Source organism: Odocoileus virginianus, chromosome 3 (assembly GCF_023699985.2).
Source record: "Odocoileus virginianus isolate 20LAN1187 ecotype Illinois chromosome 3, Ovbor_1.2, whole genome shotgun sequence".
Classification (NCBI taxonomy): Eukaryota; Metazoa; Chordata; class Mammalia; order Artiodactyla; family Cervidae; genus Odocoileus; species Odocoileus virginianus.
Genome location: NC_069676.1, coordinates 60,837,774 through 60,861,206, shown reverse-complemented (window position 1 = coordinate 60,861,206; position 23,433 = coordinate 60,837,774). Strand labels below are relative to the sequence as shown.

Here is a 23,433-nt window from a genome sequence, read left to right as displayed (position 1 = left end):
AGGACATAAGGATGGCAATAATACAGCCTTAGATAAGTCAGCCCATCTTCCTGACCACAGTGACTTTTCAAGGATAGGAGCATGACTTATGCTGGAAATAGTGAACAGCATATTTTCTTTCTCTACTGGGAATGGACCTGGAAAGATATAAACCTTTAACTGCTGTGCTCCATCATGTGAAGAGGAGTTATGAGAGGAAAACTGAGCCAAGGGATGAAAAGTGGAGTCAAAGTTGGAGAATGGCAGCATTCTGACAATATTGTTGGAGCCCCTGAATCCAGCTGTACGTGATGGTGTTCTCAGAACTTATCAATTGTATCATCTGATAATAGTCCTAGGGTGATGGGAAGGCAAAGAGATTTAAATTTAGCAAAGGGAGGAATCTTACTCAGTCACATGGCTGGTAAGTGACAGAGTTGAAATATCAGAACAGATCTTAGACTTGAAGTTCAGACTCATTTTACCCTTGTAGACCTTAGGAAGACAAAGTAAAGGTATGAGAGATAATGTTATTGAAGTCATAATTTATAGGAAACAGATGCAATAACAGAAACACAATGAGGCTAGTGAGTGCTTGCTCAGTTGCTTCCGTCTGGCCTGACTCTTTGCGACCCTATGCCAGGCCCCTCAGTCCATGGGACTTTCCAGGCAAGAATATTGGAGTGGGTTGCCATGCCCTCCTCCAAGGGATCTTCCCAACCTAGGAATTGAACCCATGTCTCCTGCATCTCCTGCATTGCAGGTGGATTCTTTACCCACTGAGCAACCTGGGAAGCTGGAGTCTAGTACCTCAAATCATATAACTGGACTACCATAGCAGAAGGCAGAATTCTTACACTGTAATTTTAGTCGTTCATATGTAACCAAATAATGTGATTAGTGAAGCACTTATTTCTGGCTTCAGGAGCCTAGATCAAAGGTTTTATTATTTATTCGAATATCACAAAGTGAGGTAATGACACATTTTAAATGTAGGCATTTAGATTTCTCCATTGTTCAACATGATTGTGACATGAGAAAAAGATCCTAGTTCATTGAATTTTCAGTATATACTAATGTCATGATGTTAAACACAAGCTTTTCATGATGCTCTGAAAGGCTGACAGGAAGGACCAAGACTCTCATTCAAATGCCCACAGCACCACCTTTTAGACTTTGTAATGTCTTTCTGATGGTGCCCAAATCATTTGTGTTTGTCCTTGTTCTCAAGCCTTCAATAAATTCTAAAAGGTCATTTTATTTTTCCTTTGGATTATTACCTTGTAAAGCCAAGTTCCAACGAATTACACAGAAATGTGATAGAATTAGGGATGTTCTAAAAATGGTTTCTAAGTATAAACATGATTACACAGAGGAAGTCAAAGTGAAGCATTTCTCCTTTTTTATGTACTTGCCTATCCTCAGTCTTCCCTCCAGAAAACCAGAAAGAGCAGACTACAATGGCCTGATTATGTCCTTTTTACTTTTAGAAACACACCTGTGTCTTGCCTGCCTCTCTGTTTCCAAGATAATCCCATATGATATTATCCTGAGGTTGAGTGGCAACAAAGCATTTATATTTTTTCTTCAGAGCAGGAAAATCAAGAAATGATTGCATGTTTTTGATGACAGAAAAAGCCTATTTCCTTCCATAAGTTTTTGATTTCCTGACAACGAGAATAATCCTTATAAATCAAATGATAAAATGGCCATTGTCAGTGGCAAATGGAAACTCAATACATGAGAAGGAATGATAAGACTTAACTTTCAAGAAGTTTAATTTTCTTGGCTTTGAAGAAAGCACTATGAGAGAATTGTTAAATAGGATTACAGAACCACTGACTAGTTTTTGAGGATCCTTGTGAAAACAGAAACTGTTCTAGATAATTAAAAATGGGCAAGGAGACCCAAGCCGCTCCTGACCAATGAATCTACTGCCAGTTTTGGAGTAAAATTTAGAATAAAGTATTTGAAGATATGTTTTGTAACCCCTTTTAAGAAGAAGTTGCAATTAGTGAGAGCCATTGTGGTTTTAGTGAAATTTATTGATTTATCCTTAAAACACAAATGGAGAGCCGTACATTTTTCTAAATGTTCATTTGGATACATTGCTGAATAACTCAAAGTTTCTGCTCTCATAGTACCTGTGTCTAGTGAGGTGAGACACACAAATGAAGAGATAAGGTACTTTCTCTTAATGGCAGCTGTTGCCAGGAAAATATATTATGCTTAGGACATAGTACAGAAATAGACATTTGCCTTCTGTATTTATGAACTTGATGACATTATTAGCCTAAAGCAAGTGGTTCTCAACTGGGGACACTTGAACACCCCCCTGCTGTCCCATGGGACATTTGTTGATGTCTGGAGAGAACTTTGGTTGCCACAGAAAGGTAGGGGAGCTCCTTGCATCTAAGAGGCAAGGATGCTGCTAAACATCCTATAGAACAGCTTCTCACAACAAGAATTATTTGGCCCAAAACATCAACTAGTGCTGAGACTGAGAAACTCTTATCTAGAACCTGCATTCTCAACAGGAATAGTATTGGTCTGAAGGGGGACAAAGCTGGCTTTTAGGAAGTGAAAAAAAAAAAAAGTCTTATTATTTCTATGTTTAAAGCATAGATAAATATACAGTACATGAACAGATACACAGTATATTTATGGTATTAAAATTTTACCGAGCTGGAGGGTTAGGGGAGAAAAAGTCTCAAAAGGCTCCTCGGGGGAGTGATAATGGAAAGAAGGTTGGGAAACACTGCTTCCTGCAGGGTCACCACACTTCCTCTGCATGGGACTAGTTAGCAAATGTTTTAGTATTTGTGGCTTTTGTGACAACTACTCAGTGCTGCCACGGTAGCCTCCAAAGCATCCATACATAGATGATGCGGTAACAGAGGGGATAGCTGTGTTCTACTAAAACTTTATTTTAAAAAAAGAAACAAGAGATGAGTTATATTTGACTTATGGTCCATAGTTTGCTGAATTCTGATTTAGAGCATTAGTAAGCAAAAATATGAGATACATGCCTTATTAATGTGAGGATACGTTAATGGTAATGATAAATGTGCATATATGTGAACTTTAAAGAAGATTCAGTCATATGAATAAGTAATTAAGAGGTTTTCCCATTAGATACAACTAAACAATTATCCTCCAAAATTTGATGAGTGGATGGCTATCAAGCTAGAAGGAAATCCTGATGACATGACACAAGGTGTGGCTGGCCTTTCAGTTCAAAACAGTTCAAAATGTAGAATAAAAAAAATTCATGAGGCATGTGTATCATGTAGTATTAAGAGGCTGAGTGTAAAGAGGGAGGGAACATGTTTTAAATATCAGATTAGGGACCACAACAGAGAGGAATGGGGAAGTGATGCAGAGAAATATAATGGGGTTTCAGTATCAAACTGCAGAACACTTGATCTGCCTTTTGCAGCATCACATGGTATAAGAGCCATCAGCTTTAGCTTATAGTATTTACATCTTCCCCATGTACTCCCCAAAGCTAAATTTGTATTAGTTTTATATGGTGTATTTTATTTGCTAAACTTTATTTCTGGTACCAAAATACAAGGTACCAGAAATAAAGACTGTGCACTGTAGATCTATTGGTAGTCTGTAGATCCAGATGCTTATAATAGTGTCAACTCATCATAGCTTAAATAAGATGGTAGTATATTTCTATATCATGTTATTGTCTAAAGTCAGGCAGTCAAGGATATGGCAGACCATCTTGGATATTTGAGATCATCCAGGTACCCTAGTTTCTTATCGATGAGCCTTATTTCACCTTATTTGTGAAATTTAAAACCATCACTGTATCTATCAATTGGTTGTTCAGTCTATCTTATATTTATGTTCTTAATTCGTTGCCTTGCCATCTCTATGACATGGCCTCTGTTCTGTGTAGTTCAAGCTGGCTTGTCTCTAGGCAGCAGGATGTGAAGAGAGAAATGTTTCCTTTAAAATCATGACTCAGAGGTGGTACATATCACTTTTGTTCAGATTCCATTGACCATATAGCTGCATAGTCATGTCTGATACCAAAGGGGCTGGGAAATGTAGTTGTCAGCTGGTTTTCATGCATTCACATTATACCAGAAATGATATATGGACATTGAAGACCAACCAAAAGACACTGGCACAGAATCTCAATCAAAGTAAACAAGATTTTTAACCAGTCAAGGAGGAAGATCTGTATGTTATAGGACTGTATGTTATAGAAGGAAGAAAATGATATTTGTCTTATAAGATAAAAAAAGTTGGGGAACCATGAAATCAGCCTCTGTGTGCTTGAAAAAGAAATGGAAGCCCTTCTTTACATCATCTGTGAGGTTAGTCCTAGGATCAATGGCTAGACATTATAAGGAGAAATTTAAGAAAATGTTTAGAGGAGTTATCTTTATGAGGTCAAAGTGGAACTGCCTGTTTGCAAAAGAGTCTACTTCTCATCATTCAAGCACTCAAGTTTTCAGATGTTATTCTGTAAGTTAAAAAATATATATATATTTATTGAGTACCTACTTGTTACCAGACACTGGTGTGTGTGAGTGTGTGCACGCGTGCTAAAAGAATAAAGATGAATAAAGCATTTAAGACCTATTATCTACTAGATTATAATAAGAAATGAGTAGAGGTATGTGTGTGTGTATGATGGGATAAACAGTTGTTCAGGAGACCATTAGGAATATTCGGAGACTTAGGGATAGTATGGGAACTTGGCTGTTGTTCAGTCGCTAAGTCATGTGTGAATCTTTGCGGGACTTTTCTTTATTCTTAAGAAGTGCTTATAGTTCAGAAAAGTATGATTCTCTCATATATAAAGTTTTACATTCTCAGGTCCTACCAACTAGTTGTCTAAGGATCAAAAGCATGAAATAGTTTACAAGATGGTAACCTTAAAAACACATCAGATATTTAAAATACAACAATCCTTGTTTGTTTTAAGGACTCTAAATTAAATATAGAGTTGAAGGAGTCTAATTGGTGGTTGCATTTATTCACAAGTCTTGGCCCTTTTCATCCCTGCAGAAAACTATAATCCCCATGCTGGAGCACTCTGCAATCTGTCACTGGGGATTCTGATGCCCAGTGGGGAGCAACTTAAATGCTCGGGTGCCCTGCTAGGAAAATCCCATGCCCATAAGCAGTAGTCTCTATAGGAATAAATACAGTCATAGTCTGCTCATAGTCTCTATAGGGATAAATATTTTCAGCTTATGAGGAAATCAGAACTCATTTACAGAAATAAAAGCAAGAGATGTTTGTCAGGGAGTAGAAGGAAATATATCCAGGGTAGCAGAATGAGACCTGGCGAAGGGCATAGGTCCCATACCAAGTCCCACTGTTGAGAGACAATATAAACTTGGTAGGCCCTCTGCTTCCCTGTGCTTCAGTGGCCTCACCAATAAACTGAAGTTTTCTTGGTCCCAATCCATTCTGCCAGTATCAGTTACGTAGCTTACACCTATTTCTCTGAAAATTGGCTGGAAAATCTATAGACAGGTTGTGACCTATCGAGTACTCCATAGTTACCATCACTCCTTAATGCCATGTCCAGGCCAGCTATACTTCTGTGCATTCTGTTCTAGTTTCACTAGGCATACGAGCTTCAAATGTAAACTCATAGTAGTTGAGCAATTGCCATGTGCCAGGCAATTACAGGCATTTGTATATATTATCTCATTTAATTTTCACAGTTGTCCCCTTCCAGAGGCACATTTTACAGACTAAAAAACTGAGCTTAGAGAGTTAAAGAAACTTTCTCAGATTTATTCAGCTAGGAATTAGTTGAGACATGATTCCGATCTAGGCTGTTTGTTCCCAGAACCTGTACTCTTAACCACTATGTTCTATTGTTTAAAATATTTCTAAAGTCATGTGATCTGCCAGTGGTGAGTGAAGGATTAAAGAGCCTTGAGAATTAAACACACACACACACAAACCAAAAAAAATCTGAATCCAAATCCAGACTCCACCACTGCTTACCTGCATTTGTGTGGGATTCTTGTGAATTTTAAATGAGTATAAGTATGAGAAACACTCATCACAGAGAACTTGCTCAAAAGGTAGCCATTATTATGCCAGAAATGTGCTTATAATGTAGATGTAGGATAATTGTTGAATGGATAAAATATATTATTGGTCCAAAAAGAATGGCTAAAATTGACACTTCCTTTGTAATCTGGTTATTGGCATATTCTATAGTGTTGTTCTTTGTTCAGTTTCTTGCATATTAAAGGAACATACTCCTAGACAAGTAGTTCTAGCACAGATGACTTTGATCCACACATGACATTTGGCATTATCTAGAGACATTTTTGGTTGTCAGAACTTGTGTGTGTGTTGAGGGAACTGCTATTAAAAACCAATAAAGAAGCAAGGGATGCTGCTAAACACCCCTTCTTGCACAAGACAGCCCCCCCACCCCAACAAAGAATTATCCGGTTCCAAATACCGGTAGCACCAAGGTTGAGAAACATTGATCTAGACTAGAGCACAAATCCTCTGAAAGAGTCTTTTATTAAAAAAATATATTAAGGTATAATTGTTTACAATATTGTGTAATTTTTGCTGTGCGGCAAAGTGAATCAGCTATATGTATACATATAAATCCTCTTTTTTGAATTTCCTTCCTATTTAGGTCACCGCAGAGCATAGAGTTCCCTGTGCTATGCAGTAGGTTCTCACTAGTTATCTGTTTTATACATAATGTGGATATATATTAGTCACAGTCTCCCAATTTATCCCACCCTTTCTTTCCCCGCCTTGGTATCCATACATTCGTCCTCTACATCTATGTCTCTATTTCTGCTTTGTGAATAGGTTCATCTGTAGCATTTTCCTAGATGCCACACATATGCTTTAATCTAGTTGGATGGACCAGAAGTTACCAAAAAAAAAAAAAAAAAAGAAAGCTGCCCTGTGCACAGTGTTGCTATGTTTTCCTTGTCCCCCTCAACCTGAACCTGGCTAGGGCCCAAAGCTCACTACTTCCAATGTATAGAAGCATACCAACTATCTAACATCTTCCAAGTGCTCTAGAAGGCATGGAGAAAACCTGGATGAAGCAGCACTCTCTGGCTCTCAGGAAGAAATTCAAAGGAGATGAGCTAAATAATGACCAAATCCCCATCTGAATTATATCCATGTTGCCTGTTTTATTAAAAGCACTGTGCTGTGCACACAGGGAGACTTCAATCCATGAGAGGGATGACTGAGAAATTATAACTTCTGAAATGTACATATATTATTTACTTGACTTATCCAACTGACCTCTTCTTAAGCACCCAAGTTTCACTTCCAAATCTAGAAAATAAACAGTATTTTATAAGTAATCTTTCTTCTACTTCAAAGATGGAAATTTCCTTGCTATTTGTTGATTTTCCCCCTTTACTGTATACTTCTGATTTAAGAGCCCTGTAATGTTCATAGGAATCAGTGAACTAAAATGGACTGGAATAGGCGAATTTAATTCAGATGACCATTGTATCTACTACTGTGGGCAAGAATCCCTTAGATGAAATGGAGTAGCCATCATAGTCAACGGTAGAGTCCAAAATGTAGTACCTGGGTACAGTCTCAAAAATGACAGAATGATTTCCTGTTTGTTTCCAAGGCAAACCATTCAATATCACATGGTCTATGCTCCAACCACTAATGCTGAGGAAGCTGAAGTTAAATGTTTCTATGATGACCTACAAAACTTTCTAGAACTAACACCAAAAATAGATGTCCTTTTCCTCACAGGGGACTACAGTACAAAAGTAGGAAGTCAAGAGACAGCTGAAGTAACAGGCAAATTTGGCCTTGGAGTACAAAATAAAGCAGGGCAAAGGCTAACTAAGAGTTTTGCCAAGAGAACACACTGGTCATGACAAACACCCTCTTCCAACATCACAAGACACGACTCTACACATGGACATCGCCATATGGTCAATACCGAAATCAGATTGATTATATTCTTGTAGTCAAAGATGAAGAAGCTCGATACTGTCAGCAAAAACAAGGCCAGGGGCTGACTGGCTCCGATCATGAACTCCTTAATTGCCAAGTTCAGACATAAATTGAAGTAGAGAAAACCACTAGATCCTTGAGGTATGATCTAAATCAAATCCCTTATGTTATACATTGTAAGTGACAAACAGATTCAAGGTATTAGATCAGATATACAGGGTGCCTAAAGAACTATGGATGGAGGTTTGTGACATTGTACAGGAGGTGGTGGTCAAGACTATTGCTGAGAAAAAAGAAATGCCAAAAGGCAAAATGGTTGTCTGAGGACGACTTACAAATAACAGAAAAGAAGATCAGCTAAAGGCAAAGGAGAAACGGAAAGCTATACCCATCTGAATGCAGAGTTCCAAAGAATAGCAAGGAGAGATAAGAAAGCTTTCTTCAGGGACCAATGCAAAGAAATAGAAGAAGACAATAGAATAGGAAAGATTTGAGATCTCTTCAAGAAAATTAGAGATATGAAGGGTACAATTCATGCAAAGATGGGCACAATGAAGGACAGAAACAGTATGAACCTAAGAGAAGTAGAGGATATTAAGAAGAGGTGGCAAGAATACACAGAAGAGCTATACAGAAAAATGTCTTAAGGACTCAGATAACCATGATGGTGTGATCACTCACCTAGAGCCAGACATCCTGGAGTGTGAAGAAAAGTGGCCTTAGGAACCATTACTATGAACAAAGTTAGTGGAGATGATGGAATTCCAGTTGAGCTATTTAAACTCCTAAAAGATGATGTTGTGAAAGTGCTGCACTCAATATGCCAGCAAATTTGGAAAACTCAGCAGTAGCCAAAGGATTGGAAAAGGTCAGTTTTTATTCCAATCCCAAAGGAAGGCAGTGCCAAAGAATGCTCAGACTACTGCACAATTGTACTAATCTCACATGCTAGCCAAGTAATGCTCAAAATTCTCCAAGCCATGTTTGGAGAATGTGAACTGTGAACTTCCATATGTTCAAGATGGATTTAGAAAAGGCAGAGGAACCAGAGATCAAATTGCAAACATCTGTTGGATCATCGAAAAAGCAAGAGAGTTCCAGAAAAACATCTGCTTTATTCACAATGCCAAAGCCTTTGACTGTGTGGATCACAACAAACTATGGAAAACTCTTCAAGAGATGGAAATAACAGACTACCTTACCTGCCTCCTGAGAAATCTGTATGCAGGTCAAGAAGTGACAGTTAGAATCAGACATGGAACAACCGACTGGTTCCAAATTGGAAAAGAAGTATGTCAAGTCTGTATAATGTCACTGTATTTATTTAACTTATATGCAGAGTACACCATGAGAAATGCTGGGCTATAGGAAGGACAAGCTGGAATCAAGATGGCTGGGAGAAATATCAATAACCTCAGATATGCAGATGACACCATCCTTATGGCAGAAAGCAAAGAGGAACTGAAGAGCCACTTGATGAAAGTGGAAGAGGAGAGTGAAAAAGTTGGCTTAAAACTCAGTATTCAAAAAATGAAGATCATGGCATCCAGTCCCATCACTTCATGGCAAATAGATGGGGAAACGATGGAAACAGTGACAGACTTTATTTTTGGGGGCTTCAAAATCACTGCAGATGGTGACTGCAGCCATGAAATTAAAAGATGCTTACTGCTTGGAAGGAAAGTTATGACCAACCTAGACAGCTATTAAAAAGCAGAAACATTACTTTGCAGACAAAGGTCTGTCCAGTGAAAGCTATGGTTTTTCCAGTAGTCATGTATGGATGTGAGAGTTGGACCATAAAGAAAGCTGAGTGCCGAAGAATTGATGCTTTTAACTATGGTGTTGGAGAAAACTCTTGAGAGTCTTTTGGACTGAAAGGAGATCCAACTGGTCAATCCTAAAGGAAATCAGTTTGAAACATTCATTGGAAGTACTGATGCTGAACTGAAGCTCCAATAATTTGGCCACCTGCTGCGAAGAACTGACTCTTTGCAAAAGACCCTGATGCTGATAAAAATTGAAGGCAGGAGGAGAAGGGGATGACTGAAGATGAGATGGTTGGATGGCATCACTGACTTGATGGACATGAGTTTGAGCAAGCTCCAGGAGTTGGTGACGAACTGGGAAGCCTGACCTGCTGCAGTCCGTGGGGTTGCAGAGAGTCAGACAGGCCTGAGTGAGTGAACTGAAATTTCATCTTTAAAGTGGTCTTTTGAGATAAGAACCAAAGCTGTTGGATGTCAGAGAAATAGTTCAGTTTATGTGCAACAGTTTACTATATGTTGTCTTCATATAGACCCAACTCAAATCTCTTTTTTCACTTTGTGGATCCCATTCACAACTTATTTCATTTACAATAGGAAAAGAAAAAAGTAAGAAAAATCTGAAACCCTTAGCAAATTTAATCCCAGTGGCATTTTAGAGTACTTTAGAATATAATAGCCGTAAATTGGTTAACCAGATGAAAAATTATATTTTTTATACTAGTGCTATAAACCTCAAAAGTGCCCCATAAAAAACATTAAGGTATCATTATGGACATAAAAAGATTCTTTTAAAGTGGTGTCCTGGTGTTTCTTATTTATTCATTCATTGTGTAGCATTTGAAATCAATGTTACTTTGTAAGATTTAAGCAGTTTTCTCTCTAATTGGTAATAAAGTGCATTGTGAGACTCCAAGAACAGGAGGGTGGAGGTTGGGAGGTGAAGAAAATGGAGACTGAGGAAGAATGGGGTTTTGCCACAGTAAAAATGAGGATTGTATCCTAGTCCTTTGGCAAGAACAGTTTTTCCTTATCAAGCATTCTCCAGTAGAAGTCCAAGGTGCTTGTAGTCACCTTAATGTAACTGACTCCTCATCACATTTTGGTTGATTTGTCCTTGGAATTTAAATGAATGAATATACTTGTAGACTGCTAAACCCAGGGATGTTACTGATGATACATATAATTTTGAGTAGCTCACTATCCAACTATCTATTATTCATTTGACTGTATACAACTATGTGCTAGTAATTGTGCAGGGCAAAGAAATATGTGAATGCATGATGCTCAGTTGTGTCTGACTCTTTGCGGCCCCCAATGGACTGTAGTCTGTCAGGCTTCTCTGTCCATGGGGTTTTCCAGGAAAGAGTACTGGAGTGGGTTGACATTTCCTCCTCTAGGGGGGTCTTCCCAACCCAGGGATGGAACCTGCATCTCTTGCATCTCCTGCATTGGCAGGTGGATTCTTTACCTCTAGCACCATCTGGGAAGCCCTATATGAATGCATAAGATCAACAAATCCTTATTCTCATGAAGCTCTGTACTGGAAGAGACAAGTAAGATATAAACATAAATTGTGCAGCTTAATAAAAGCTATGAAATGAACTGATTGTGATATCTGAGATTACCTGAGAATGAGGGGGCTGCAGGAATAAGGGGAAGCAGAGCTTTTTTGGAAAAGATGACCCTGGATGACCTTTCTTGAGAGGTGACACCTGAGAAGGACGGGAGGTTTCTTCCAGGAAAAGAGAACATCAGGCAGAGAGAATACCAAGTACAAGGGCAGTAATGGGGTGATGGCTTAGTGTGTTTGAGGAACAGAGAGAGAGCCAAGTGAACTGTTCAGTTTATAGTGAATGAAGGAAAGCTTGTTAAGAGATAATTTTTAGGAAGAAATCAGGGGATTAGATCATGTAACACCTCATAAACTATGACTAGTCCTTATGATCTTATAAATCTATAAATTTATATTTATATTATATAAATACTATTTATATTATATGTAAATAATATTTATATTATATATAAATCTATATATAATGTATATAGAACAAACATAGAAGTAATTTGTGACATCAGGGGCTTCTTTGGCAGTCCAGTAGTAAAGTTCTCCCAACACAAGGGGTGTGGGTTCCATCGCTGGTTGGAGAACTAAGATCCTGCATGCCATGTGGGTGTGGCCAAAAAAATTTAAAAAAATTTAAAACAGTAACTTGTGATATCAGATAAAATAGTGGATTAAGACTTCTAAAAATCCTCTTGCCCATAAAAACAAGAATATGGAAAACATTGCCAGCATCAACTTTTCTAGAACTCTAGAAATTAATCAAAGACATATAGAAATCTGAAAAACATTTATTCAAGAAAAATGGCAACATTGGTAAGAATGGTAAGCTTTGTGGCTTTTTAATTTGCCCTGTTCCCACCTTATACTCAGGTCTGCATTAGCTTTGAAAAGGAGCAGACTGCAATGGAAATTAAAACCAGAAACCTCACATCTACCAGAGGGGATAGGACAGAGTTGAGCTCTTTCAAAGCCCCACTCTTAAGAGAATTGCGCTCATTTTGCCTCTCTGGTGGTTTATTGGAAGAACTGACTCGCACAATTAACTTTATTAGACCTGACTTAGAGATCAGCCAGTGTGAGCAGCCTTTACCCTGAGAGTGTTTTTTGAAAATAGATGGAGGCCTTTATTATCACCACCACCATCTTCATCACTGAAAAGATGAAAATGTTCTGGAGTTAGTGATGAAGTTGTACAACTTTATGAATATACCAAAACCCCACTGAATTGTGTACTTTAAAGGGGTAAATTGCATGGTATGTGAATTATGCCTCATTAATAAAAATTTAGTTTGCATGATGGGAGCTTATTGCTGATGAGGTTCAAGAAAAGGCTTTCAGTAACATATGCACTGATTCTTCATGGAACAGTCAACAAAATAGTGTGAAGATGGATAAATGTGTTTTATATGGTTTAAACTTAAGAATTTGAATGGTATATCAGATAAATTTGGAATTTGGGTATACTAGGTTCTCTAGCTCAGTCATCATTAGGGAATGGTAAATAGACTGAAAATTTTCATGCTAATTCTAATTAGAAGTGGCTGCCTAGATTATGTGTCGAAGAGGATTCCAAGGCTCAGTTCAGGTTTTATAGGAAATTGGCAGTAATGGCCATGTGATAGTGTTATTCCACTTGCCATATGTATTACTGTTTCCATAAGTCATTTTGTGACTTGGAACAAATGTCTTCAAAATGTATAGTAGATTCTCAGATAGTTGTGTTGAGTGACCTTTAAGCATCGCTTAGGTTTTAAAGCTTTGTGATTATATGATACAATGATTCAATTCCACATCTTTCAAAAACATATCCAATTTAAAAAAGGATTTAAAAAATAAGCAATGTCAGTAGCAAGTGTGCACAGTATGAAATATTTGAGCTGGAAGAGTATATAAATAGCTGTGGTCGATGATCTTGCCTTGTTCTTTTCTAAATACAGTGCTTCTCAGTGCTAGCATTTAATTATGCACTGTACTTGGATAAAAATGGGCATTAGGAAAGATTAGCTTTTATGATGGATATATTGAGTCCTAAATATGGCTTAAATCTTTGGTACTGCAATTGGGAAACTAACAACCCACAGATGAATGCTCATTTCTTATGGAAGTGCATTGAGATATATTTACTTGTGTATTATTTGAAGACCAATCCACATGCAATCAGACTTTAACAAGACAGGCGCAGCAATCTTGTAAGGGGTCTCTATTTCCAGACAAAATATCTCAGAAAGCATTTGAATTCACTTTCCTTGACACTGTCTTATCAACGACTCCATCCTGGACTGCTGATTCTTTAGAATGACAGATTTTAAGCTTTCTTATCCTCAATATATGGAGCATATGATATTCAAATGAGTGACATACTTCCATCTGGGTATGCACAAATTTTCCACGTGGATAGAAATTTCCTCTCCCCCTAACTCAAGAATAATGATGATGATAATAGTAGCAGCAATTACTAATACCTTTGTAGCACATACTATGTGCCAGATGCTGTTGTTAAGAACTTTGCCTGTATTAACATATTGAATTCACAACATCCCTATGAAATATTTTTATCACTCCAAATTCTACGATGAGACACAGGTGAGGCACAGAGAGGTTAAAGAACTTGCCCAAGACTATACATCTGTTGATAAGAAATAGGAGATCCAAGATTCAAAACCAGGCTATCTGCTTCAGTGAGCATCTTTCTAACCATTAGGCTATACTACCTCTTAGATAAGTGCAAATAAGAGCTGTTTTCATAAGGATGACTATAAATTCAGCTTGGCACATAAAAAGGAAGTAATTTATAAACTCTGGTAGTTTATCTACTGATAGCAATGAAGTATTCTAGATGGGTCTTGGAACTACTTTGAAAACTACTGACCATCCACTCCCATATCCTTGTCCTGGAAGTCCAGCACTCATCTGTCTAACCAGTCTCTTCTTTTGTATGGTATTCTCTACTCCTTAATACCTCTTATATCAGTGAGCCCTCTAATATATTAATAAATCAAGATGGATTTTCTTACTGTAACCCACTATGCTCTTGACTGTTCCCTTTTGTTTCCCTTTTGTTCCCTGATCAAATTATTATATTTATATATCTAAGATGTACTAATCTTAGTAACTCCAGAAAGAATCAAAAGACGGAGCCAAAGCAAAAACAACACCCAGTTGTGGATCTGACTGGTGATGGAAGCAAGGTCCAATGCTGTAAAGAGCAATATTGCATAGGAACCTGGAATGTTAGGTCCATGAATCAAAGCAAATTGGAAGTGATCAAACAGGAGATGGCGAGAGTGAACGTCAGCATTTTATGAATCAGCCAACTAAAATGGACTTGAATGAGTGAATTTAACTCAGATGACCATTATATCTACTACTGTGGGCAAGAATCCCTTAGAAGAAATGGAGTAGCCATCATATTCAACAGAAGAGTTCTAAATTTAGTACTTGTATGCAATCTCAAAAACGACAAAATGATCTCTGTTCATTTCCAAGGAAAACCATTCAATGTCATGCTAATCCAAGTCTCTGCCCTGACCAGTAATGCTGAAGAAGCTGAAGTTGAATGGTTCTATGACGACCTACAAGACCTTCTTGAATTAACACCCAAAAAAGATGTCCTTTTCATTATAGGGGACTGGAATGCAAAAGTAGGAAGTCAAGAAACACCTGGAGTAACAGGCAAATTTGGCCTTGGAGTACAGAATGAAGCAGGGCAAAGGCTAATAGAGTTTTGCCAAGAGAATGCACTGGTCATAGCAAACACCCTCTTTCAACAACACAAGAGAAGACTCTACACATGGACATCACCAGATGGTCAACACCTAGATCAAATTGATTATATTCTTTGCAGCCAAAGATGGAGAAGCTCTATACAGTCAGCAAAAACAAGACTGGGAGCTGACTGTGGCTCAGATCATGAAATCCTTATTACCAAATTCAGACTTAAATAGAAGAAAATATGGAAAACCACTAGACCATTCACATATACCTAAATCAAATCCCTAACAATTATACAGTGGAAGTGAGAAATAGATTTAAGGGAATAGACCTGATAGAGTGCCTGATGAACTATGGACGGAGGTTCATGACATTGTACAGGAGACAGGGATCAAGACCACCACCAAGAAAAAGAAATGCAAAAAAGCAAAATGGCTGTCTGAGGAGGTCTTAAAAATAGCTGTGAAAAGAGAAGCAAAAAATAAAGGAGAAAAGGAAAGGTATACCCATTTGAATGCAGAGTTCCAAAAATAGCAAGGAGAGATAAGAAAGCCTTCCTCAGTGATTAGTGCAAAGAAATAGAGGAAAACAATAGAATGGGAAAGACTAGAGATCTCTTCATGAAAATTAGAGATACCAAGGGAACATTTCATGCAGAAATGGGCTCATAAAGGACAGAAATGTCATGGACCTAACAAAAGCAGAAGATATTAAGAAGAGGTGGCAAGAATACACAGATGAACTGTACAAAAAAGATCTTCATGACCAGATAATCACAATGGTGTGATCACTCACCTAGAGCCAGATATCCTGGAATGTGAAGTCAAGTGGGCCTTAGGAAGCATCACTACAAACAAAGCTAGTGGAGGTGATGGAATTCCAGTTGAGCTCTTTCAAATCCTAAAAGATGATGCTGTGAAAGTGCTGCACTTTGCTGGCACTCAATATGCCAGCAAATTTGGAAAACTCAGCAGTGGCTACAGGACTGGAAAAGGTCAGTTTTCATTCCAATCCCAAAGAAAGGCAATGCCAAAGAATGCTCAAACTACCACACAGTTGCACTCATCTCACACGCTAGTAAAGCAATGCTCAAAATTCTCCAAGCCAGGCTTCAAAAGTACATGAACCATGAACTTGCAGATGTTCAAGCTGGATTTAGAAAAGGCAGAGGAATCAGAGATCATATTGCCAACATCTACTGGATCATTGAAAAAGCAAGAGAGTTCCAGAAAAGCATTTACTTCTGCTTTATTGACTGTGCCAAAGCCTTTGACTGTGTGGATCACAATAAACTGTGGATAATTCTGAAAGAGATGGGAATACCAGACCACTTGACTTGCCTCTGGAGAAATCTGTATTCAGGTCAGGAAGCAATAGTTAGAACTGGATATGGAACAACAGACTGGTTCCAAAGAAGAAAAGGAGTGCGTCAAGGCTGTAGATTGTCACTGTGCTTATTTAACTTCTATGCAGAGTACATCATGGGAAACACTGGGCTGCAGGAAGCAAAAGCTGGAATCAAGATGGCTGGGAGAAATATCAATAACCTCAGAGATGCAGATGACACCACCCTTATGGCAGAAAGCAAAGAGGAACTGAAGACCCTCTTGATGAAAGTGAAAGAGGAGAGTGAAAAAGTTGGCTTAAAACTCAGTATTCAGAAAATGAAGATCATGGCATCTGGTCCCATCACTTCGTGGCAAATAAATGGGGAAATGATGGAAAAAGTGACAGACTTTATTTTCTTGGGCTGCAAAGTCACTGCAGATGGTGACTCCAGCCATGAACTTAAAAGACGCTTGCTCCTTGAAAGAAAAGCTATGACCAACCGAGACAACATATTGAAAAGCAGAGACATTACTTTGCTGACAAAGGTCTGTCTAGTCAAGGCTATTGTTTTTCCAGTAGTCATGTATGGACGTGAGAGTTGGACCATAAAGAAAGCTGAGCACAGAAGAATTGATGGATTTGAACTGTGGTCTTGGAGAAGACTTTGGAGAGTCCTTTGAACTGTGAGGAGATTCAACCAGTCAATCCTAAGGGAAATGAATCCTGAATATTCATTGGAAGGACTGATGCTGAAGCTGAAGCTCCAATACTTTGGCCACCTGATGGGAGGAACTGACTCGTTAGAAAAGACCCTGATGCTGGGAAAGATTAAAGGCAGGAGCAGAAGGGAACAACAGAATGTGAGATGGTTGGATGGCATCACCGACTCAATGGTCATGAGTTTGAGCAACTCCAGGAGTTGGTGAGCGACAGGGAGGCCTGGCGTGCTCAGTGGGGTTGCCAAGAGTCAGACATGACTGAACTGAACTGAACTTATCCTACTTATATACTTATCCTACCCCCAGAAAATGATCTCTGTTCATGCTGTACTAATCTAAACACAACAGGGAGATCACATCAAGCTAAGAAGCTCATGTTATGTATTCTTTTCTCTCCAGAGTCACATTCACTTTAGAGTTACTTACTCCTCCCTACCTCTCACAGACCTCCCAATATGTCCCCAACCACAGCAATGCACACAGGATTCACCTAGGCATGATAAAGTGTTCTCAGTCACAGCATTTTAGGGATAGAAATATGATTTAAGTAAGACCATTTGCAATTCTCCTCTGAGATTTTTTTTTTTTTTAACTGAAATTGTCTGGCAGGGAAGAACTTTCTTTGGTTTCTTGCTATATAACTCTGAGTATAAAAGCTTCCTATAAATGATTATAAATTTCCGGAAACAGCAGCTTAGAGATGGAAGCCAAAACTTGGGATAAAAAGCAAAAAAGACAAGGCCCACGTGTCCTTTAAGTGCCTGGTTCCAGCTGTCTCTTCGTCTTCCCTTCTGGAAATTTGATTATAGGAGACAACATATCCCATTTCTTATGCATAAACTGGTTGAATTTGGACTTCTGTTGCTTTCAACAAAGAGATTTAACTAATACAGACTGACACTAAAAAGGATATTGACATATAGAAGTACTTTCATAATGGAACAACAAAAAAAAAAAAAAACCCAGAAAACTTGGCCACACAGAGGAAAATTGCAAGATGTTTAATCAGAACAGAAGATTTGGAATAGCTATCTTTAAATATCAAAAAGTCTGAGTGCTAGATATCTACATTGTGTAACACATTATCCCAAAACTCAGTGGCTTGAAAGAATCACTGTGTGTTATCTTATAGTTTCTGAGGGTCAGGAATCAGGGAGCAGATTCCTCAAAATCTTTCATGAAGTGGCAGTAAAATATTGACTGTGATTGCAGTCATCTGAAGACTTGGCTAGCACTGGAAGATCCAGTTCCAAAACGGCTTACCAATAAGGCTTTCCACAGGAGGATTCAGTTCTTTGCCATGTCGACCTCTCTGTAGGGCTTCTTGAGTGTCCTCATGATGTGGCAGCTGATTTTCCCCAGAGTGAGTAAGCCAAGAGAAAAAATGGAAATGGCAATGACTTTTATGACCTAGCCTTGGAAGTGACATTCTGCTACTTCCATACTATTATGTTGCTTGCATGTCAGCACTAATCACTGTGGGAGAAAACTACACAACATCATAAATATCCTTTATTTATTATGAACCAGGGATCATTGGGGGTCATCTCGAAGGTTGGATCCCACAGGCCATCTCTTGGAAGAGACCTTGAATATTTTTCGTATCGATTCAAAAGCAAAATTGATAACCAATGGAACATTCCAGTAGATTTTGACTCCATATAGATGAAGTCAGTAACAGGGATGACCCTGAAGCAAAACAACATGAAAAACCTACTATATCTGAATGTACTGTGCTCTTTAATGTTGAAAGGAATAGCAGAGACCACTAGTTTAAGTGATATTAAAGACAAGGTCTTAACTTTACATAGGTTATAAGAGAAGGGGTTATAGTGGTAGATGGGCTTCTCTAGGGCTCAGACAGTAAAGAATCTGCCTGCAATGCTAGAGACCTAGGTTCGATCCCTAGTTCAGGAAAATCCCTGCAGAAAGGAAGGCCAACCCACTCCAGTGTTCTTGCCTGGAGAATCCCATGGACAGAGGAGCCTGGAGGGCTATAGTCTGTCTGTGGGTGGCAGCTGACACACCCTGAGCACACACATGCATAGTGGTAGATGACTTCTGAGATAGCTTCTATTCCAAACATTTTATGATCTAACAATAGTCCACAGATACATCTTTCTTCATTTAACTTCTAAAACACCTTTTATGAGATGTTATAAAACCCTGCCCATATCCCCTTGGTTTGAGTGTTACTGGGAGACCATTTCCACATGTGATTTCTATATTTCTCTTTCTGAGGTTGTTCTCTGGCCCAGAAAACCCCTCATCTGATGATGGAAAAGAGATATAAGTGCCCCCAGCTTCCTTGCCTCTCTGGTGGGATAATTCTAAGTCATAAGGTCCCCGAGGTCCCACAGTGAAGTCCCTTTAGTTAACACAGTTACTAACTTACATCACTTCCTTTCTTAGTTCCTTACTCCCCACTTGCTGCAATCACCAACACAACACATCATTAAGATATTCGTGTCTAAATGGTTGTCTCAGGTCTCTTTTGGGGGGAACTTAAACTGAGACATCCTTCTAAATCTTACAGCTAAGTATTCTGTTTCATAGTTCTGGTTATTTTGATATAAATGTACTCAGTATATAAACCTCCTACTTTTGAGCAGCATAGTTTATGTTTTTTTTGTTTCCTCACACCCCAGTTATAGGCTCCAACACAACATAGGCTAGAGGAGAAATCTGATTGTTGTCGGTAGTTCAGGGCAACATGCTGGCACTGGATTAGAAATGAGAAGACCTGATGTCTAGCAGTTCTGGTTCTCTCTAGTCATGTGATCTTCTGCAAGTCAACCTCACTAAGCATCAGTTATCTTATATTTAATTAAATGCTGATCTAAATCAGTTGTCCTTAAATATTTTGAGGCTTTTAAAAACACCCGTGCAAGTTTTATACCGTTTTCCCTGGAGAAAAATGAATGCACCGGAACATAAATGAATCTGTGCATAATTTCTGGTTATTAATGAGGCCACTGAAGCCTATCCATTGCCTCTAGGTAGAGCTCTATGGACCCCGGGTTATAATCTTTTGGTCTAGATGCTTTTTAACATCCCTATAAATTTCAGCACTTAGGATTCAATGAGTAATTGATTAAAAAGAATGATTTCTTCTAGACTAAGATTTCTCAATAAAGCAGCCTTCCAGCTAGAATCCAGCTGCTTTATTAAACCTGACATTAGATTCAATATCTAATGTATTAGAAATTCATACTTGCTCTCCCAGTTACTGTAGCTGCTATGGGGAAAAAAAAATAGGGAGTCATTCACTGCCAAGAGACACAAGAAAGAGTCTCTCTGAACCCAAATTCATAGCAACAGTTGGTATTTTTACTAAGCTGATAAACTACTTCCAGAAAACATATGATTTCCTAAAATAAACTTCTTCACCTGACCAAACTGCTCTAAGAGAAGCATAGGGCAGGAAATTCAATCCCACTTCTCAGGAGTAGAAATATCTCTATACCACTCCTATACAGTTTTGCTGAAGTCTTCTCTCTGCTATCACAAAGGAAATTAATCTTAAATCAGGGCCTAGAAGAGTATAGGAGTGTAAGAGTATAAGAACAGTATTTCAGGCCATATGCATGGGTGCTAAGTCGCTTTAGTCATGTCTGACTCTGTGTGATCCTGTGGACTATAGCCCACTAGGCTCCTCTGTCCATGGGATTCTCCATTCAAGAATACCAGAGTGGGCTGCCATGCTCTCCTCCCGGTCATTTTCCTGATCCTGTGATTGAACTTGCATCTCTTAGGTCTCCCCCATTGGCAGGCAGGTTCTTTACCACCGCTGCTGCTGCTAAGTTGCTTCAGTCATGTCCGACTCTGTGCGACCCCATAGACGGCAGCCCACCAGGGTCCTCCACCCCTGGGATTCTCCAGGCAAGAACACTGGAGTGGGTTGCCATTTCCTTCTCCAATGCATGAAAGTGAAGTGAAAAAGTGAAGTGAAGTCGCTCAGCCGTGTCCGATGCGACCCCATGGGCTGTAGCCTACCAGGCTCCTCCGTCCATGGGATTTTCCAGGCAAGAGTACTGGAGTGGGTTGTCATTTCCTTCTCTAATGCATGAAAGTGAACAGTGAAAGTGAAGTTGCTCAGTCCTGTCTGATTCCTAGTGACCCCATGGACTGCAGACTACCAGGCTCTTCCGTCCATTGGATTTTCCAGGCAAGAGTGCTGGAGTGGAGTGCCATTGCCTTCTCCGTCTTTACCACTAGTGACACTTGGGAAGCCCCTTCAGGCCATATAAGATACCCTGTTTCATGCACCACATAGCTTTCTCTACAGTCAGCAGCTTTTTCCACAGTGTTCTTGTTGACTGTTGCAAATTAACATATCTGAGTTGCGGGATTTATTATAGTTGGGTCTTTGGAAGAGGTTATAATCAAATCCACTCAAAATCTCTACTGTGAACATATAAGCTGTTTTTGGTTTTTCCTTCTTACAATATTATGTAGGCTGCCTCTTCTCTGTGGTGCCCCCAGAATAAATATCAATCCAAATTCTTACAGAACTGACCCACAGAGCTTCTGAGGATTTAAGTCTAGTGTTTGAATGTTTAGAAGGATAGTTAACAACAGAATCTAGCCATAGGCCCTTGTTTTTCATCTAGTTCGAAGTCTTCTGTGACTGCTGCTCATCTTAATCAGTGTCTGAGTGTTTAATCTGATTTGAATGAAAACAAAACAAGCTTTCATTTATATAAGCAAAGATGTGGTACTTTTTACTACTAACCAGTTTTTTTTTTTTAGATAAAAAGTTTTATTGGAGAAAAATAGAACCACCACGTACACAGGGAAAAGAGCACAAAAATTCAACTGATACAGAAATTTTTTGAAAACTTGATTCTATTTCAGCTGAAAATTGGCAAGGCTATTTAACCAGTTGTTTTAAAAGAACTGGCTTATTTGTATTAAGCTATGGGGATTTCAACATGCAGTGTTGGTTTACACTTTTAAAATAACAAGTTGTGAACTTATTTGGCCCAACTACTTTAACTGGGCACATGAGACACAAGATCAGAATAATATAGACATTCTCAGCATGAATTTGGTGATAACTAAACTTGAAATCAAGTGCTTGATTTGTATATATCAGCCAAGTGACCTTGTGTGAGTTGCCTGACATCTGTAAATCTCTGTTTTCTTACTTGGAAACACTTTTTCCCTTGAAGGGTTGTGGAAGGATTAAACACAGTGTACATAACATCCTCACCAGTGTTGGAGCACAACAAACATGTAAGTAGTTAATGTTGTCTTTATTTGATATATGCAATAATTTTAATGTTATATATATTTTAATGTAGGAAATAAAGCCCCTGGAAGGGGAGAGGTAGCAAAGCACTTATTTCTGCTTTGGCAAAGTTCTGGCTCTGATGGGTGGTTTAGGAGCTCAGCTACTTTAGACAGAGGCTGAACATGTAGTCTGCAGAGCAGGGACAGGCAGGAGACAAGAACAGATGTTGGAACCTACCTGTTCCAGTAAAAAAGTGCTCATCATGCAGTGTATAACTAGAGTGGCTTAAAAGGAAACCTTAAAAATAGAGAACTAGAACAATATTGGGCATAGGCACTTCTGTTCCACAGAGCCCCACCTCGAAGCTCAGAGGAACATGAGATTTAAATATAGGGCTGGTCGACACCCTGTCCCCAGTAGGATCCTGGGTAAGAACTAGGGATGGGGGATCTTTGCATGAGGCTATGTGATGGTCATCTATTTAAGTGGTTTCATCTGAGGCTTCTGAGTTGAGCCAAATGCTACATTGTCTGTGAAATCCTGTGTCCTGCACCACTCCACCCAGACTTTCTTGCTTCCCTCTCTCTGCTCACGTAGCATTTTCTACCTCTCCACTGACCACTCATCACAATGGATTTAAAGTCTCTTTATGCAGACATCTTTGCCATTAGACTGTAAGTGATCAGCTCAACTATCATACTTTGATTTATCACCTCCTCTCATCCCATTGGTGAGAGAATGATTCCCACCCTAGGTTGTGGGGAGGCCTGAACACACGTCACCTGACATTGGACACCTGCCACTGAGAGCTGTTTACTGGTCACTTCTGTTCACAGCCTGGGGAAGGCTGCTGTGTGCGAGGGCAGGTCAGACAGGTGCAGAGTGAACGAACAGGGACCATGAGACGCATGCTTTGTAGTATTAAGATGATGAGGTATGAGGAGGTGGTTGTCTTGTTTGAATAATTCTGTGAATTAGCAGGGAAGTGAAACTGCTACTCAGGGATAATCAGGAGTGGTGCCTGGTCCCTTTGACAAGGACAATTGTTTGGCTGGGGGACCTGATCTGTGGGAGGAGATAGGGAAAGGGATTTTGGGTTAGGCTCTTTGAGGCTCTCCTATGGATGGATGTAGATAATGTATCACTTGGCTGAAGTAGTGAACAGAA

At 39.0% G+C, this 23,433-nt stretch overlaps 1 long non-coding RNA gene across 1 annotated transcript in view; it reads left to right on the top strand.

The window, feature by feature from the left end:
- LOC139034436 (uncharacterized) overlaps positions 1-22,273 on the top strand; it is a 307,394-nt gene extending 285,121 nt beyond the window's left edge. The window contains exon 3 of the long non-coding RNA XR_011486939.1: positions 22,205-22,273. This is a non-coding gene — a long non-coding RNA (uncharacterized lncRNA). The remainder of the gene's footprint in view (positions 1-22,204) is intronic.
- Positions 22,274-23,433: the final 1,160 nt, after the last annotated feature.